This window comes from Pseudophryne corroboree, chromosome 9, assembly GCF_028390025.1.
Source record: "Pseudophryne corroboree isolate aPseCor3 chromosome 9, aPseCor3.hap2, whole genome shotgun sequence".
NCBI classification, from domain to species: Eukaryota; Metazoa; Chordata; class Amphibia; order Anura; family Myobatrachidae; genus Pseudophryne; species Pseudophryne corroboree.
This window is the reverse complement of record NC_086452.1, coordinates 197753088-197773663: the sequence shown is the minus strand read 5'-3', so window position 1 is coordinate 197773663 and position 20576 is coordinate 197753088.

Below are 20576 nucleotides of genomic sequence, written 5' to 3'. Positions count from 1 at the left end.
AGGGGGAAAAATAGAACAGAATGTGTAGTAGGTTCTAGAATATGCTGGTAAACTTAACAACAATAATCGAATTGAAGCGTACCCCCTCTCACACAAATAGGGAATGGTGTACACATATCAAGGTATCTTTAGATGTTCTTATCCTAGCAGGTCGAAAAAACGAAATTCTGGCGCTGGTATAGTAGTCATCAGGAGCCAGGCCGCCGGCAACCTGAAGACCAAGTGTGCGGCACAAACACCTGGCCCATCTAGGAGTGGCACTGCAGTGGCAGACAGGATGGCACTTGAAAAAAAAAATAGTCTCCAAACAGCACATCATGCAAAGAAGTAAAAGAGGTGCAATGAGGTAGCTGTATGACTAAGCTAAGCGACACAAGTGTGCGGCACAAACACTTGGCCCATCTAGGGTTGGCACTGCAGTCCCACTGCACTAATGGCGGATACCGGATGCACGTCTAACACCAACATAGCTGTCAAGGCCTCAGTTATCCGCTTTGCAACAGGATGACTGCTGTCATATTTCATCTTCCTCACAAAGGACTGTTGGACAGTCAATTGCTTAGTTGAAGTAGTACAAGTGGTCTTCCGACTTCCCCTCTGGGATGACGATCGACTCCCAACAGCATCAACAGCAGCGGCAGCAGCAGCAGTAGGAGGAAGTGGTTCTTGATCTTTCCCTATTTTAGAAAACAAAAGGAAAAGTGTATACTCCGCGCTATATGTACACTGTATCAAGTTAAACTATAGTGTGCAGTCTGTCATGTAGAATAATTGACTCAGTAGAACTGTAAAGATACGTATAAATAAATTTATATCCAATAATCTTTAAAAATGACACATTTCAAACGAACAAGCAGCATATACTTAGCAACAAATAGTTAATGAGTATTAATAATAATTGATATGGCATACAATATGATAGGATTTCTTTGTTATAATACTGTATAAAATTGATATACACTGGCGTCCCAGTGTTTAATAAAATGTCCCGCAAGGAATAATCACAGCCTTGTAATGAAGAACTTCTATATATATATTGGTGTATAATTACCCATGTGCTGGTTCCTGAGAAATTAAATGAACAGGGTCCGTTTGGATATCTGTGCACATATACGGGTATATACTTAATTAAACTGATTGCAGCTGATTTGAAAACTGCCGTATAGTTACCACGGCTATTCTCCGGGCAAATAATGATTTTTGATAACCTGTACGTAGGACTCCAAAGAACTCACTCCTCGTCACGGGTGTTAGACCTCACTGCGGAGGCCAGCAGCAGTCACTCAGTGCGGGTGAACGGAGTCCTGGACGTCTACAACACAGCACAGGGATCAAAAGCAGTGCTCCAGCTGAAAGCCGCCGGCTGAAGCGCCCGGCGTTTACCAGGTCGTGATGGATTGTAGCTGTGAGAATCCGTCTTGAGGAAGTCTCCGGTTGCCAAGGAGACGAAACGCGTTGACGCCTACTTTCTATGTCCAGTTGTTCGGCAATACCCGCTTATTGATCCCGCACACGGCTTCTCACAGCTACAATCCATCACGACCTGGTAAACGCCGGGCGCTTCAGCCGGCGGCTTTCAGCTGGAGCACTGCTTTCGATCCCTGTGCTGTGTTGTAGACGTCCAGGACTCCGTTCACCCACACTGAGTGACTGCTGCTGGCCTCCGCAGTGAGGTCTAACACCCGTGACGAGGAGTGAGTTCTTTGGAGTCCTACGTACAGGTTATCAAAAATCATTATTTGCCCTGAGCATAGCCGTGGTAACTATACGGCAGTTTTCAAATCAGCTGCAATCAGTTTAATTAAGTATATACCCGTATATGTGCACAGATATCCAAACGGACCCTGTTCATTTAATTTCTCAGGAACCAGCACATGGGTAATTATACACCAATATATATAGAAGTTCTTCATTACAAGGCTGTGATTATTCCTTGCGGGGCATTTTATTAAACACTGGGACGCCAGTGTATATCAATTTTATACAGTATTATAACAAAGAAATCCTATCATATTGTATGCCATATCAATTATTATTAATACTCATTAACTATTTGTTGCTAAGTATATGCTGCTTGTTCGTTTGAAATGTGTCATTTTTAAAGATTATTGGATATAAATTTATTTATACGTATCTTTACAGTTCTACTGAGTCAATTATTCTACATGACAGACTGCACACTATAGTTTAACTTGATACAGTGTACATATAGCGCGGAGTATACACTTTTCCTTTTGTTTTCTATACAGTTGGCAACCTAGCTAGTTGTTTTACTCAGCTGCTTTTGATACACTATTAATTAACTACTAATTGATACCAGCGCCGGAAGAATAACAGCTAGGGACAATTGTCCTGTTCTGTTTATTCCTACAAATTTCTTTCCCTATTTTAGCCTCCAAATTTTTGTTCTCCATTATTTTTCTGGAGTTATACAGTATAACAAAATGCAGCACAGGAGAGCGTACCTCTACATCACACAGGGCAAACCCTGTAAAAATTATTTGGATTAAATATTAATAACCCCTTTATTTGGAGTAAATAATACACAGCACCACTGAATTTATATGGCAGTACCACTGGACTGGATTTATATGGCAGTACCACTGGACATATATGGCAGTATCACTGGACATATACGGCAGTATCACTGGACTGGATTTATATGGCAGTACCACTGGATTTATACGGCAGTACCACTGGACATATATATGGCAGTACCACTGGACATATATACGGCAGTACTACTGGACTGTATTTATACGGCAGTATCACTGGACATATAAGGCAGTATCACTGGACTGGATTTATACGGCAGTACCACTGGATTTATACCGCAGTACCACTGGACATATACGGCAGTATCACTGGAATTATATGGCAGTACCACTGGACTTATATGGCAGTAGCACTGGATTATACGGCAGTACCACTGAACATATATGGCATTATCACTGGAATTATATGGCAGTATCGCTGGACTTATACGGCAGTACCACTGGACTGGATTTATATGGCAGTACCACTGGACATATATGGCAGTATCACTGGACTGGATTTATACAGCAGTACCACTTGACATATATGTCAGTACCACTGGACATATACGGCAGTATCACTAGACTTATACGGCATTACCACTGGACATATACGGCAGTACCACTGTACTTATATGGCAGTACCACTGGACTGATGAAGAACAACACAGCACCACTGCAATGGAATGGAGTTATACAGCAGCACTGGACATATGGCAGCAGAGGACACCACCACTGTGACTGGACTGATGCAGCACAAGACACCACAATTGGACTGATGCAGGACAACACAGCACAGCACCAATAGAAAATAAAAAAACATTGCAAAGGAGAGTAAAACAAACCCCAAAAAGTTATTTCAGTATATAAACAGTAAAAGGTTAAAAAAGGAGAATATTGGGCCTTTAATAGGAGAGTTGTATGTTTTAATTAATGACGATAGGGAAAAAGCAGATTTATTTAATAAATTCTTTGCATCGGTATTCACAAGAGAGGACAGGTTGACAAGAGTAGAGCACAACATAAGCTATAATAATGACCTGTTGCTAGGTACTGGGAGAGAGTAAAATTAAGATAAATAAATCTCCTGGCCTGGATGGACTTCACCCCATGGTTCTTATGGAACTTAACACAGAGATATCGAGACCCCTGTATCTGATTTTCAGAGAGTCAATCACATCAGGAATGATAACGAAGGACTGGCATATAGCAGAGGTAGTCCCAATATTTAAAAAGGGTACTCATCCTGGTAACTATAGACTGGTAAGTTTGACATCTATAGTGGGGAAAAACTAGAAGGTATATAAAGGGACACCATACTAGAGTACTTGGATACCTCCAAGGTTATTACAATGAATCAGCATGGTTTTGTGAAGGACAGGTCATGTCAAACTAACTTAATAAGCTTCTACGAGAAAGTGAGCAGTAATATTGATCAGGATAAAGCAGTGCATGTGGTCTTTCTGGACTTCATTAAGGCCTTTGACAAAGTCCCACATAAGAGACTAATTCTCAAATTAAGAGAGCTTGGGGTAGGAAACACTATTTGCACTTGGGTGAGTAATTGGCTGTACAACAGGGAACAGCGAGTGGGGATTAATGGGATGTTCTCTGAATGGGCCTCCAGTACTCAGTGGAATACCACAGGGATCAGTACTTGGGCCATTGCTGTTTAAAATATTCAGTAATGACCTAGGAGAGGGACTAGAAAGCACAGTGTCAATTTTTGCAGACGATACTAAACTATGTAGAGTAATTAATTCAGACAAGGATGTTGAATCTACAGAATGACTTATCTAGACATGAGGTCTGGGCGGATAAATGGAGAATGAAGTTCAATATAGACAAATGTAAAGTTATGCACTTTAGGACTAAAAACAATCAGGCAACATATAAACTAAATGGGGAAAATGTAGGGATAAGGGTAGTTGAAAAAGATATGGGGGTGCTCATCGATAATAAACTTAGTAGCAGACCGCAATGTCAAAATGCAGCAACAAAAGCAAATAAGGTGTTAGCATGCATAAAACGGGGAATGAGAGTATAATCCTGCAACTGTTTAAATTATTGGTACGGCCACACCTGGAATATTGTGTACAGTTCTGGGCACCTCACTATAAAAAAAGATATCTTGGAAATCGAAAAGGTTCAGAGGCGAGCCACCAAACTGGTTAAGGGGTTAGAGGCATTGAATTATGAGGAAAGACTTAAAAGGTTAGATATGTTTACACTGGAAAAGAGGCGATTGAGACGGGACATTATCAATATTTATAAATACATAAAGGGACAATACAAGGATTTATCAAATTATTTGTTTAACAAAATACGCTACATAGGACACCACCTGAAGTTAGAAGAAAAACAAATTCATACACAACGGCGAAAAGGCTTCTTCACAGTAAGAGCTGTAAGGATTAGGAATTCTCTGCCAGAGATGGTAGTATTTGTGGATTCAATCAATAAGTTTAAAAATGGATTAGATAGATTCCTAGCTGAAAAAAATATCGAAGGATACAGCATTTAATTATTATAAAATTATAATACAGGTTGAACTCGATGGACATTTGTCTTTTTTCAACCTCAACAACTATGTTACTATGTCACTGGACTGGACTTATACAGCAGCACTGGACATATGGCAGCAGAGGACACCACCACTGTGACTGGACTGATGCAGCACAAGACACCACCACTGGACTGATGCAGCACAACACAGCACTGCAATGACACACATAAGACAGAGCAGGTCGCCACACCACTTTCCCGCACAGACAGACACTGATAGACACTGAGGAGAGAGACCCGTACTCTCGCTACACTCTCCAGGACTGTAGTGAAAATGGTGGTGACGCGTGGCTCTTTATATGGAATCCAAAACCCGCAAGAATTCAACAGCGGGATGATGACGTTTTGGCTCGTTCTGGTTTCCAAGTCTGGCATGAAGTCCCGAGCCGGACTCGGCTCCGATCTCCTGATGTGAAGTTTGTGTGTGTGGGTAGGGGTAGGGGGGTTCGGTTCTCAGGGAACCGAAACCACTCTTCTCTAGTTCAAATTGAAATATAAATTGCAGTGACAAATAAAGCAGCCAGTATTTACCCTGCACAGAAACAATATAACCCACCCAAATCTAACTCTCTTTGTAAATATTATCTCTGCCCCACCTACAGTGCACATGGTTTAGCACACTAGCTAACAAATTTGCTTCTGCAATCAGATCTTAATTACCCCATTAATACGCCTCTGGACAGATCTTTATAACTGCACACTGAACTGAGATAGTGACCAGCCACAGAGAGGGATAAGGCCAGTACTCACGGCCCGATGCTGGAGAGATGTGTGCTGAGCGAACCGCTCAGCACACATCTCTCCCGGCGCTCAGCACAGCGCGATCTGTGCTACGCGTGCGGGGGGAGACGGGGGGGGGGGGGGGGGCGCTCACTTCACCCAGCGGGTGAAGTGAGCGACCTGCTAGATTGGCCTGCATGCAGGCCAATCTAGCACCAGCGATAGCGATGCGCGGGGCTGCACATCGCTATCGCTGTTAGGGCTACACACGGAGCGATCTTGCTGAAAATCTAAGCAATCTAGTCAGATTGCTTAGATTATCGCTCCGTGTGTACCCCCCTATAGAGAGAAAAAACAGACCATTAGCATCTAGTATATATTAGTTCAATAGCTAAAAACACAAAAGATTGGACAATAGATTGGATTGATATAATAGCCCTCATTCAGCTGCAGTACAGTGACGTGCAGTGGGGCGAGGCAGAGCCTTTCCTGTCATACTTACGTTTAAACCAGAGTTTTGATTGAATAAAGTATATGAAAAATACTAATAAATTGTTTGAAATATCTTCTTTGCATTATTCTAATACATTTTATAGCCAAAACTCTGGAGTAAAAAGTCTATGGCAGGTGAGGCAGTGCCTCACCTGCTTATCTTTTCAGCACATCTCTGATCAAAACTCATCAAATTCCGAAGAGTTTATACTGCTGTACCTGTGTATAATGCCTAGATGTACCCTTTGGCTTATATATTGCATGGAAATCTGGCTCTGGGGTTAGCCAGTTCCTCCTGAGCCATTTAGCTCACCGCACGTCCCTGCTGCAGTAGCAGTTTTGCTATAAAAGCAAAACTGTTACTAATAAAATTGCTTGCTGCAGGCTACCCAGCACAGGGCAACACCACGTAGCATGTGAAGTACCGCCCACCAATTGCGATCACAACACAGAAATTTGCAAATAGTGGTACCCCCTGCATATGCAGCCAGACTGCCATGTTTCCCAGCGCCGTAACTAGGTGTGTGCAGAAGGGGCATTGCCCACATCGCACACCTAGTTAGAGCGCATATTCCCCCTGTGCCGGCCTGCCCCATATGCCGACTATGCGGCTGAGTGAGGCGCCACAGTTAGGAGGGCGTCGGGTAGTCACGGAGACAACAGCGCCAGTGGACTTTCAAATGTGGCGCTTGCCGCATCAGATGCAGGTGTCCCATGGTCTACGGCTCCCAACTGAGTCTCTCCCTGAGCCATGCCCAGTCTCTGCCCCCCCTCTAGTGTCTCCTCCCATGACGTCTCCATGGCTGTTGTCTCTTCCTCTGAAGCCGCCCGAACGCCCACCCATCCGTGTCCAGCTTAAGCCGCCACTGCTGCTGAGGTTCCGGCAGCGCTGCGGCTGATCTCTGCTGCCTGTGAAGTGGACAGGAGGAGTCAGGAGCTGGCAACAGCACGTAAGTGCCTACACAGACACTACACTACACTATACTACACTACACTACACTTTACTTCACTACACTATATTACACTACACTTCGCTACAGTACACTACACTACACTACAGTATATTACACTACACTTCACTTCAGTACACTACACTACACTACACTACACCACAGTACACTTCACTACACTACACTACACTCTAAGGGTAGGGGGAGTAGGGGGGTGTAAGTGGGACTCTGCCTGCCATAATGTGTAAAAGGGGGACCTATCCTGCCGTAACGTGTAAAAGGGGACTCTGCCTGCCATAATGTGTAAAAGGGGGACCTATCCTGCCATAACGTGTAAAAGGGGGACTCTGCCTGCCATAATGTGTAAAAGGGGGACCTATCCTGCCGCAATGTGTAAAAGGGGGACTCTGCCTGCCATAATGTGTAAAAGGGGGGACCTATACTGCCGTAATGTGTAAAAGGTGGACTCTGCCTGCCGTAACGTGTAAAACGGGGAGGCTGTCTGCCGTAATGTGTAAAAAGGGGACGCTGTCTGCCGTAATGTGTAAAAAAGGGGGCGCAGTCTGCCATAATGTGTAAAAAGGAGGCGCTGTCTGCCGTAATGTGTAAAAAGAGGACGCTGTCTGCCGTAATGTGTTAAAAGGGGCTCTACCTGGTGTCGTGGCGCTACTGTGCGGTGTAATTTGAACAATGGAGACTACTATGCACCATTATGAATTTATATAATTTTGTGGCCACACCCCTTTCACGTGAAGCCACGCCCCTATATATTTTTGCACGCGCCTACGGCGCACACTGCCGCCGGTATACGTTAAGGGGGGGGCGCCGATGCCGTTTCTTGCACACAGCGCTAAAATGTCTAGTTATGGCACTGATGTTTCCTATCACACTGTGAATGTCTGTGCACGCGCGCTACAGATTCTGCGCATGCGCAGAGTGCCGTGTTTTGGTATTTAACAACTGATACTGAATTAGACCAAATGACCACAATATGGCTGGTTGTGTAAATGCAATTGCTAGATATACAGAGCTTTCCAGGGAGTGCCACTGATGTACGTGACAATTCAGATTGGACTGTACTTTGTTTTTATCGTCCTGATGATTTTACTTCTTATACATAACACAAATTAAATTCTCCAGCCTCTAGATGGCGCTGTTCTGAAGATTTGCAACCTCTGACAGATTGTATTCTTGTATTTAGTGGCACAAGTGGAGACTACTAACTTTTCCTCAGGCCTTTCTTATAGAAACAAGGGGGTTTATTTACTAAAGTTCCGATTTTGTCCGTTTTTTGTTTTTTTTTCTAAGTGCACCATGGGAATTTACTAAGCACAAATCTCGGCAGTGTTTCGGCTATTCGTAATGGTTTTGACGGCAAAGTTCAGAAATACGAATGAATAGACCATCGGTCAAACATGGCTGTTTGTTCATACAACACAGGAATTTACTATTCATTCATATTTGGGTGTTAGTCTCTGAATGCTCAATTGCGGGTGTATTTTTTTGCGATTCGTTAAAAAAAGCAGCAAAAAAATAGACCTGCTTTTTCCTGGCGAGTTTGGATAGTCATGCATGGATCAGTGAGATCTGTGCTTGGTTATCTATGGGAAAGGGTCTGTTTAGTGTCAAAATGTAAAAAAAAAATTGCGTGGGGTCCCCCCTCCTAAGCATAACCAGCCTCGGGCTCTTTGAGCCGGTCCTGGTTGTAAAAATACAGGGTAAAAACTGACTGTGGTTCCCCCATATTTAAACAACCAGCACCGGGCTCTGCGCCTGGTCCTGGTGCCAAAAGTATTGGGGAACAAAAGACGTAGGGGTACCCCGTATTTTTACCACCAGCACCAGGCTCCACTAGTCAGAGAGATAATGCCACAGCCGGGGGACACTTTCATATTGGTCCCTGTGGCCCTGGCATTAAATCCCCAACTAGTCACCCTGTCACGGTGTCTGTTTTGTTTTTATTTGGGTATTTTTTTGTAGTACAACTACATGTACCAGCGGGCCGTTATTCCCCCGCATGCTGGTACTTGTGGTTTTCCAAGTACCAGCTTGCGGGGGAGGCTTTCTGGGACTTGCAGTTCTGCTACAAAAAACAATATTCTTTTTTTTACACAAAAGGCTATCAGCCTCCCATCCACCACCCACGGATGGGGGGACAGCCTCGGGCTTCACCCCTGGTCCTTGGGTGGCTGGAGGGGGGGACCCCTTGATTTAAGGGGTCTTCACTGAAAACTCGGCAGCTTAGTAAATTACCGTATCAGGAGTCAAAAAGTTGCAGGAAAATGCACCCGATACCATTCGAGATCAAACTCCCTTAAAAACGGCACAAACACGAATATTAGTAAATAAACCCAGAGGGTGCAAAATGATACACGTTAAATCAAGTATGCCTGCAGAGACGGATTAAGGAGGGGGGGGGGGGGGGTAAGTACTTCATCGTAATTTGCACACTGTGACAGAGAGGCAAGCGTAAAACTCCCCTTTCTTGAGCAGACACAGAATGACCTGCAGCAGGTACAACACAATTTTATTGTAACACACCAAAAGCAATAACAATAATAAAGGTGACATTGACAAAGTATGTAAAAATTATGTGAAGACTCTGGCGGTCATTCCCACCTGATTGCAAGCTGCCATTTTTCGCAGCGCAGCAATCAGGTCACTACTGCGCTTGAGTATGCACCGCAATGCGCAGGCGCGTCATACGGGTACAAAGCGGATCGTTGCTGTGCAATGGATTTAACGAAAAATCCATTTGCACAGCCGATCGCAAGGAGATTGACAGTAACAGGGCATTTATGGGTGTCAAATGACCGTTCTGGGAGTGTTTGGAAAAACACAGGCATGTCCAAGCGTTTGCAGGGCGGGTGTCTGACGTCAATTCCGGGACCGGACAGGCTGAAGTGATCGCAGCAGCTGAGAAAGTTCTGGGCTACTCAGAAACTGCACATGCGATCACACCCTTACACAGCAAATATACACTCCCCAGTGGGCGGCGACTATGCGTTCGCACGGCTGCAAAAAGTAGCAAGCGAGCGTTCAACTCGGAATGACCCCCTCTGTGCTGGCACAGGGGTCCTCTTCTTTTTTTCAGATGGTGGCGGGTGCTCCTCTCCTGGTTGGCTCTCTTTCTCCTGTCTCCACTGTCCTCTCCCGAGCCGCCCGGGGTTCTCAGCGCAGGTCCTCTCTACAGGGTCATCCAATGCAGTGCCTGTTGTCCCGTATTCATCCGTGGTTGTTCCCTTAAACTCTGACCAAGATGGGGATGTCTATATCGATCCTCCTTTTCTCCAAACGGCTCCGTCCTCTGGGCAGCTCCCAGCACTGCAAACTCCGTACCCGATCCTCCCAACAGTGGTGAAGTCAGCTCTTCACTCCTGGGGTCCTTGACGGGGCTTGCTAGCGCTACCCAGCATCGCCGCACTCGTTCTCCAGCCTCAGCTTCTCCATTCCACAGGACTCGGCTCTCCCTCCCTCCATCCAGGTGTTCAGGTGGGTGGTCCCACTCCACGCAGTCAGAGATTCACAGGTCAGTGGTCTCTCTTCTCTCCACAGGGCTCCCTCCAGGTCAGCAATCCAGTCACCAGAACCCCCTTTCCCGCTCTGGGGACCCGCTTATATGGGTCTCTATCACTTTTGACCTCCCCTGCTCCGGGTCCTAACTGGTTCCCTAGCCCCAGCAACAGACTGCCCCAGGTCCCTTCTGCCCTAGGGGGCCCAATCACCAGGGGACAATCATCCCAGGCTTGGCTGTTGCTAGCCAGGGGGGGAACATCTCCACTTTAGTGGCGCCAATTCTCCCTGTCCAGGGCCGACAGGGTCACCTAGAGTGCAGCCTATATTATGCTATGGGCTCTATTTTACCCCATATGTGAGGGGACAATTAAACCCAGGGGGAACCCTGTATAAAAAAAAATGCACAGACATATGTGGGGGTATTATTTATATATATATATATATATATATATATATATATATATATACACACACACACATATATATATATATATATATATATATATTTGTGATGTGCACAGGACATTTTTCGGGTTTTGTGTTTTGGTTTTGGATTTGGTTCCGCGGCCGTGTATTTGATTCGGACGCGTTTTGGCAAAACCTCCCTGAAAATTTTTTGTCGGACTCGGGTGTGTTTTGGATTCGAGTGTTTTTTTTACAAAAAACCCTCAAAAACAACTTAAATCATAGAATTTGGGGGTCATTTTGATCCCATAGTATTATTAACCTCAATAACCATAATTTCCACTCATTTCCATTCTATTCTGAACACCTCACACCTCACAATATTATTTTTAGTCCTAAACTTTGCACCGAGGTCGCTGGATGACTAAGCTAAGCGACCCAAGTGGCCGACACAAACACCTGGCCCATCTAGGAGTGGCACTGCAGTGCCAGACAGGATGGCACTTCAAAAAAATAGTCCCCAAACAGCACATGATGCAAAGAAAAAAAGAGGCCCAATGAGGTAGCTGTGTGACTAAGCTAAGCGACCCAAGTGGCCGACACAAACACCTGGCCCATCTAGGAGTGGCACTGCAGTGTCAGACAGGATGGCAGATTAAAAAAATAGTCCCCAAACAGCACATGATGCAAAGAAAAAAAGAGGCGCAATGAGGTAGCTGTGTGACTAAGCTAAGCGACCCAAGTGGCCGACACAAACACCTGGCCCATCTAGGAGTGGCACTGCAGTGTCAGACAGGATGGCAGATAAAAAAAATAGTCCCCAAATAGCACATGATGCAAAGAAAAAAAGAGGCGCAATGAGGTAGCTGTGTGACTAAGCTAAGCGACCCAAGTGGCCGACACAAACACCTGGCCCATCTAGGAGTGGCACTGCAGTGTCAGACAGGATGGCAGATTAAAAAAATTGTCCCCAAACAGCACATGATGCAAAGAGAAAAAGAGGCGCAATGAGGTAGCTGTGTGACTAAGCTAAGCGACCCAAGTGGCCGACACAAACACCTGGCCCATCTAGGAGTGGCACTGCAGTGTCAGACAGGATGGCACTTCGAAAAATAGTCCCCAAACAGCACATGATGCAAAGAAAAATGAAAGAAAAAAGAGGTGCAAGATAGAATTGTCCTTGGGCCCTACCACCCACCCTTATGTTGTATAAACAGGACATGTACACTTTAACAAACCCATCATTTCAGCGAAAGGGTCTGCCACATGACTGTGACTGAAATGACTGGTTGGTTTGGGCCCCCACCAAAAATGAAGCAATCAATCTCTCCTTGCACAAACTGGCTCTACAGAGGCAAGATGTCCACCTCCTCCTCATCGTCCGATTCCTCACCCCTTTCACTGTGTACATCCCCCTCCTCACAGATTATTAATTCGTTCCCACTGGAATCCACCATCTCAGGTCCCTGTGTACTTTCTGGAGGCAATTGCTAGTGAATGTCTCCACGGAGGAATTGATTATAATTCATTTTGATGAACATCATCTTCTCCACATTTTCTGGAAGTAACCTCGTACGCTGATTGCTGACAAGGTGAGCGGCTACACTAAACACTCTTTCGGAGTACACACTGGAGGGGGGGCAACTTAGGTAAAATAAAGCCAGTTTCTGTAAGGGCCACCAAATTGCCTCTTTTTCCTGCCAGTATACGTACGGACTGTCTGACGTGCCTACTTGGATGCGGTCACTCATATAATCCTCCACCATTCTTTCAATGGTGACAGTATCATATGCAGTGACAGTAGACGACATGTCAGTAATCGTTGGCATGTCCTTCAGTCCGGACCAGATGTCAGCACTCACTCCAGACTGCCCTGCATCACCGCCAGCGGGTGGGCTCGGAGTTCTTAGCCTTTTCCTCGCAGCCCCAGTTGCGGGAGAATGTGAAGGAGGAGCTGTTGACGGTTCACGTTCCGCTTGACTTGACAATTTTCTCACCAGCAGGTCTTTGAACCTCTGCAGACTTGTGTCTGCCGGAAAGAGAGATACAACGTAGGTTTTAAATCTAAGATCGAGCACAGTGTCCAAAATGTAGTGCTCTGATTTCAACAGATTGACCACCCGTGAATCCTGGTTAAGTGAATTAAGGGCTCCATCCACAAGTCCCACATGCCTAGCAGAATCACTCTGTTTTAGCTCCTCCTTCAATCTCTCCAGCTTCTTCTGCAAAAGCCTGATGAGGGGAATGACCTGACTCAGGCTGGCAGTGCCTGTACTGACTTCACGTGTGGCAAGTTCAAAGGGTTGCAGAACCTTGCACAACGTTGAAATCATTCTCCACTGCGCTTGAGTCAGGTGCATTCCCCCTCCTTTGCCTATATCGTAGGTAGCTGTATAGGCTTGAATGGCCTTTTGCTGCTCCTCCATCCTCTGAAGCATATAGAGGGTTGAATTCCACTTCGTTACCACCTCTTGCTTCAGATGATGGCAGGGCAGGTTCAGGACTGTTTGCTGGTGCTCCAGTCTTCGGCACGTGGTGGCTGAATGCCGAAAGTGGCCCGCAATTCTTCGGGCCACCGACAGCATCTCTTGCATGCCCCTGTCGTTTTTTAAATAATTCTGCACCACCAAATTCAATGTAGGTGCAAAACATGGGACGTGCTGGAATTTGCCCACATGTAATGCACGCACAATATTGGTGGCGTTGTCCGATGTCACAAATCCCCAGGAGAGTCCAATTGGGGTAAGCCATTCTGCGATGATGTTCCTCAGTTTCCATAAGAGGTTGTCAGCTTTGTGCCTCTTATGGAAAGCGGTGATACAAAGCATAGCCTGCCTAGGAACGAGTTGGCGTTTGCGAGATGCTGCTACTGGTGCCGCCGCTGCTGTTCTTGCTGCTGGAGGCAATACATCTACCCAGTGGGCTGTCACAGTCATATAGTCCTGAGTCTGCCCTGCTCCACTTGTCCACATGTCCGTGGTTAAGTGGACATTGGGTACAACTGCATTTTTTAGGACACTGGTGACTCTTTTTCTGACGTCTGTGTACATTTTCGGTATCGCCTGCCTAGAGAAATGGAACCTAGATGGTATTTGGTACCGGGGACACAGTACCTCAGTCAATTCTCTAGTTGCCAGTGAATTAACGGTGGATACTGGAAACACGTTTTTCACCACCCAGGCTGCCAAGGCCTGAGTTATCCACTTTGCAGCAGGATGACTGCTGTGATATTTCATCTTCCTCGCAAAGGACTGTTGGACAGTCAATTGCTTACTGGAAGTAGTACAAGTAGTCTTCCGACTTCCTCTCTGGAATGACGATCGACTCCCAGCAGCAACAACAGCAGCGCCAGCAGCAGTAGGCGTTACACTCAAGGATGCATCGGAGGAATCCCAGGCAGGAGAGGACTCGTCAGACTTGACAGTGACATGGCCTGCAGGACTATTGGCTTTCCTGTCTAAGGAGGAAATTGACACTGAGTTGGTGGTGTGGTCTGCAGGAGCTTGGTGACAAGAGGAAGGGATTTAGTTGGCAGTGGACTGCTTCCGCTGTCACCCAAAGTTTTTGAACTTGTCAATGACTTCTGATGAATGCGCTCCAGGTGACGTATAAGGGAGGATGTTCCTAGGTGGTTAACGTCCTTACCCCTACTTATTACAGCTTGACAAAGGCAACACACGGCTTGACACCAGTTGTCTACATTTCTGTTGAAATAATTCCACACCGAAGTGGTGATTTTTTTTGTAATTTGACCAGGCATGTCAATGGCCATATTCGTCCCACGGACAACAGGTGTCTCCCCGGGTGCCTGACTTAAACAAACCACCTCACCATCAGAATCCTCCTTGTCAATTTCCTCCCCAGCACCAGCAAAACCCATATCCTCATCCTGGTGTACTTCAACAGTGACATCTTCAATTTGACTATCAGGAACTGGACTGCGGGTGCTCCTTCCAGAACTTGCAGGGGGCGTGCAAATGGTGGAAGGCACCACCTCTTCCCGTCCAGTGTTGGGAAGGTCAGGCATCGCAACCGACACAATTGGACTCTCCTTGGGGATTTGTGATTTAGAAGAACGCACAGTTCTTTGCTGTGCTTTTGCCATCTTAACTCTTTTAAGTTTTCTAGCAGGAGGATGAGTGCTTCCATCCTCATGTGAAGCTGAACCACTAGCCATGAACATAGGCCAGGGCTTCAGCCGTTCCTTGCCACTCCGTGTCGTAAATGGCATATTGGCAAGTTTACGCTTCTCCTCAGACGCTTTTAATTTAGATTTTTGGGTCATTTTACTGAACTTTTGTTTTTTGGATTTTACATGCTCTCTACTATGACATTGGGCATAGGCCTTGGCAGACGTGCTTCAGCACGAGGTGGAAGTGGATCTTGAGCTTTCCCTATTTTACCCTCCACATTTTTGTTCTCCATTTTTTAATGTGTGGAATTATATGCCAGTAATATATCAATAGCAATGGCCTACTACTATATATACTGCGCACAAAAACTTAAATGCACCACAGGTATGGATGGATAGTATACTTGACGACACAGAGGTAGGTAGAGCAGTGTCCTACTGTACCGTACTGCTATATATTATATACTGGTGGTCAGCAAAATGATGCACTGTCCTACTACTCAGAGGCGGAACTTGCGCCAGTGCAAGCGGTGCAGTGCACTGGGGCCCAGCGCTGTGAAGGGGCCCATAGCCGGCAGCAGTATAATGAGTCAGACTGACTCATTACACGCTGCCACCGCTGAGCTGCTGCTGCTGAGGAAGCCTGTACGCGGTCCCCGGCACCAGTGATGTGAGAAGGGTGATCTCATCACCCTTCATCTCGGCTGCAGCTCTCAGCTTCCTGGACTGACTGGAGTCACTCCATACTGGACAGGGGGGGAGAGGGAGGGAGAGGGGAGTCACGGCAGCAGTGTGTCTATACAGAAGAGTGAGGACTGAGGAGACGTCACGTCAGTGCACTCAGCCCCCGCACAGTGAGGAGCCTTGCCGGAGCCAGAGCTAGCCTGGGAGGTGGAAAGTGTGCAACTTGTGGAAAATGAAAACATATGTAAAGTAAAGAGTGTGTGTTTTGCTGGCAATGTGTGTGTTTAGCTATGGGTGTGTGTGTGTTTCAGTGTATAGTACTCTATATGTATTTTCCTATGTCTGTTTTGCTGTGTCCGTGTGTGTTTCTGTATATACTGTATATGTATTTTGCTGTGTGTGTGTGTGTGTGTGTGTGTGTGTGTGTGTGTGTGTGTGCGTGTGTGCGTGTCTGTATATACTGTGTATTTTGCTATGTCTGTTTAGCTGTGTGTGTGTGTGTGTGTGTGTGTGTGTGTGTGTGTGTGTTTAGCTATGGGTGTGTGTGTTTCTGTGTATATACTGTATATGTATTTTGCTATGTGTGTTTAGCTGTATTTATGTGTTGTGTGTGTGTGTGTTTTCTGTGGATATGTCTGTGTATATGTGTCTTGCTTTGCGTATGTTTTACTGTGTGTGTGTGTGTGTGTGTGTGTGTGTGTGTGTGTGTGTGTGTGTGTGTATCCATATCTATAGATGTAGCCACACTCATCCAACCCGCAATGAGTTCACATCACGGCATGGATGGCGCGACTAGTGTGCCCATGTCTATGAAGTGCGTGTGTGTGTACGCATGCAAGCCATAGACTTCTATGGAGTGAACGGAGGCAGCGACTAGCCACAGCACGGCGTTCACTGCAGCTTGCTGTGATGCGTACGCCAGTTCCAACACATCGCGCCAACGATAAGGCTGTCTTCATCTGTATCTGTCTCACATTCCTGGTTGTAAATGTTGACGTGTGCGTCGCTCTACTATGTGGCGTACCATGTATAAGGCTCTCTACTGTGTGGCGTACCATGTATAAGGCTCTCTACTGTGTGGCGTACCGTGTATAAGCCTCTCTACTGTGTGGCGTACCGTGTATAAGGCTCTCTACTGTGTGGCGTACCGTGTATAAACCTCTCTACTGTGTGGCGTACCGTGTATAAGCCTCTCTACTGTGTGGCGCAACGTGTATAAGCCTCTCTACTGTGTGGCGTACCATGTATAAGCCTCTCTACTGTGTGGCGCAACGTGTATAAGCCTCTCTACTGTGTGGCGTAACGTGTATAAGCCTCTCTGCTGTGTGGCGTACCGTGTATAAGCCTCTCTACTGTGTGGCGTACCGTGTATAAGCTTCTCTACTGTGTGGCGCAAGGTGTATAAGCCTCTCTACTGTGTGGCGTAATGTGTATAAGCCTCTCTACTGTGTGGCGTAATGTGTATAAGCCTCTCTACTGTGTGGCGTAACGTGTATAAGCTTCTCTATTATGTGGGGTATTCAATTTCGGCTAGCCGAAAAAACTGTATAATTCGACCATGGGTATTTAATTGCGGGCGTTTTCGCCCATTTTTTAATCCCTTTTCGCCCATGACTTTTCACTTTTTTTGTCGAATTGGCATGGGAGAAAACAGACCCAAAAAATGGGTGAAAATGCCTGCAAATTCGTCAAAACACATGGCTCACCAGGAAATTCACAGATCCACGTGGTTTTCGTTAGTGCTGGATTTTTTGACCAGTTGAAAAATCCTGCACAGGCATTGAATAGGGGGAATGTCATTCGCCCTAAAAATGACCAATAATTGACGATTTTTAGACTGGATGAAAAATCTGGCAATAATTGAATACCCCCCTATGTGTTGTAACATGTATAAGCTTCTCTACTGTGTGGCGCACCCTGTATAAGGATCTCTACTGTGTGGCGCACCCTGTGTAAGGCTCTCTACTGTGTGGCGTACCCTGTATAAGGCTCTCTACTGTGTTGCGTACCCTGTATAAGGCTCTGTACTGTGTTGCGTACCCTGTATAAGGCTCTCTACTGTGTGGCGTACCCTGTATAAGGCTCTCTACTATGTGGTGCAACGTGTATAAGGCTCTTTACTGTGTGGCGAACCCTGTATAAGGCTCTCTACTGTGTGATGTACCGTGTATAAGCTTCTCTACTGTGTGGCGCAACGTGTATAAGGCGCTCTACTGTGTGGCGCAACGTGTATAAGGCTCTTTTCTGTGTGGTGTACTGTGTATAAGCTTCTCTACTGTGTGGCGTACTGTGTATAAGGCTCTCTACTGTGAATTGGGAGTACTACTGTGTGGCAACACCCCTTGTTAGTGAGATAAAACACCGTATTATCGGGGGACGCCATTTCCCTGTTTTTAATATGGGAGGGGGCCCAATGCATATTGTTGCACCTGGGCCCACCATTCTCTAGTTCCGCCACTGCTACTACTATATATATACTGCGCACAAAAACTTAAATGCACCACATGTATGGATGGATAGTATACTTGACGACACAGAGGTAGGTAGAGCAGTGGCCTACTGTACCGTACTGCTATATATTATATACTGGTGATCAGCAAAATTATGCACTGTCCTACTACTATATATATACTGCGCACAAAAACTTAAATGCACCACAGGTATGGATGGATAGTATACTTGACGACACAGAGGTAGGTAGAGCAGTGGCCTACTGTACCGTACTGCTATATATTATATACTGGTGGTCAGCAAAATTATGCACTGTCCTACTACTATATATATACTGCCTATATATGCTGCGCACAAAAACTTAAATGCACCACAGGTATGGATGGATAGTATACTTGACGACACAGAGGTAGGTAGAGCAGTGGCCTACTCTACCGTACTGCTATATATTATATACTGGTGGTCAGCAAAATTATACACTATCCTACTACTATATATATACTGCGCACAAAAACTTAAATGCACCACAAGTATGGATGGATAGTATACTTGACGACACAGAGGTAGGTAGAGCAGTGGACTACTGTACCGTACTGATATAATTCTGGTGGTCACTGGTCAGCAAAATTCTGCACTGTCCTCCTACTATATACTACAATGCAGCACAGATATGGAGCGTTTTTCAGGCAGAGAACGTATAATACTGGTGGTCACTGGTCAGCAAAACTCTGCACTGTCCTCCTATTATATAATACTGGTGGTCCCCAGTCCCCACAATAAAGCACACTGAGCACAGATATTTGCAGCACACTGAGCACAGATATGGAGCGTTTTTCAGGCAGAGAACGTAGATATTTGCAGCACACTGAGCACAGATACTTGCAGCACACTGAGCACAGAAACTGAGAGAACGCCAGCCACGTCCTCTCACTATCATCTCCAATGCAAGAGTGAAAAATGGCGGCTACACGCGGCTCCTTATATAGAATATGAATCCCGCGAGAATCCGACAGCGGGATGATGACGTTCGGGTGCGCTCGGGTCAACCGAGCAAGGCGGGAAGATTTGAGTCTGCCTCGGAACCGTGTAAAATGGGTGAAGTTCGGGGGGGTTCGGATTCCGAGGAACCGAACCCGCTCATCACTAATATATATATATAAACACACACACACATATATATACACACACATATATATATATATATATATATATACACACATATTATACTGGATGCGGGCAGCACAGCCATTAACTAGAAGTAAAGTCCTGGTGCCCTCCATAGGCACTCACACTGATGAGCCCATATACAGCACCCATGGACGGCGGCACTTCAGTAAAAAATCCACAATGACAATGTAATGAAAACATTGAACCGTTGCAGTGTTCTGCAGTTTGTGGATTTATTACAGAAGTGCCGCTGTCAGGTTCTGTTTAGTTTGTGTCCCCGGAGGGGGCGCTAGTGGGTCAGTGGAGGTAGGATGGAAGAAGTGAGGAGGCCGGATTGGATTCCTGCGCATGTGCGCAATGTTGTTTATTAAACAATAGGCTTTAAACAATATGGCAGCAGGAATACTTGATAACAACAGAAACAAATGCAATTGTGAATATGCAGCGTGGAAGCTGAGAGTCTATGGCAAAGTCTGTATGGTAAGTTCAATCGATCAGGGGATCGATGTGTCGGTATGGGAACCGATAGTTGTTGGACCGTGGAGCCAGCAGAGATGTTGGTGGGAATAGCAAACCTGGTAGCAATTGCAGGAGACAAGTGTTAAAGTTCTCAGTGCAGTTTGAATAACACTGGCAGCTTGCAGGCTGATGAACAGGTGTAGATGACGAGATGCACCTGGAGGAGAGTCTCTACTGCAGAGGGCTGGAGAACACTGTAGCTGGTAAAGGTGTGAAGCTAGAACTCAAGTGCAAGAGTTGCTGGTGCTTGTGGTTCCACGGTAGTACAGGAACAAACCGGAAGGCAAAGCAGGAAAACGGAGGAACTGGAGAATGGAGCCAGAGACACAGGTCATAGGAGTGACACGAAGTCCAGGACAAGGACTGACTCACCCTGCTGCTCCTGATATACCCCCCGGTGTGCAGGCATTGGCTGGAAGGGAAACGAGGAGGTGCGGCCAA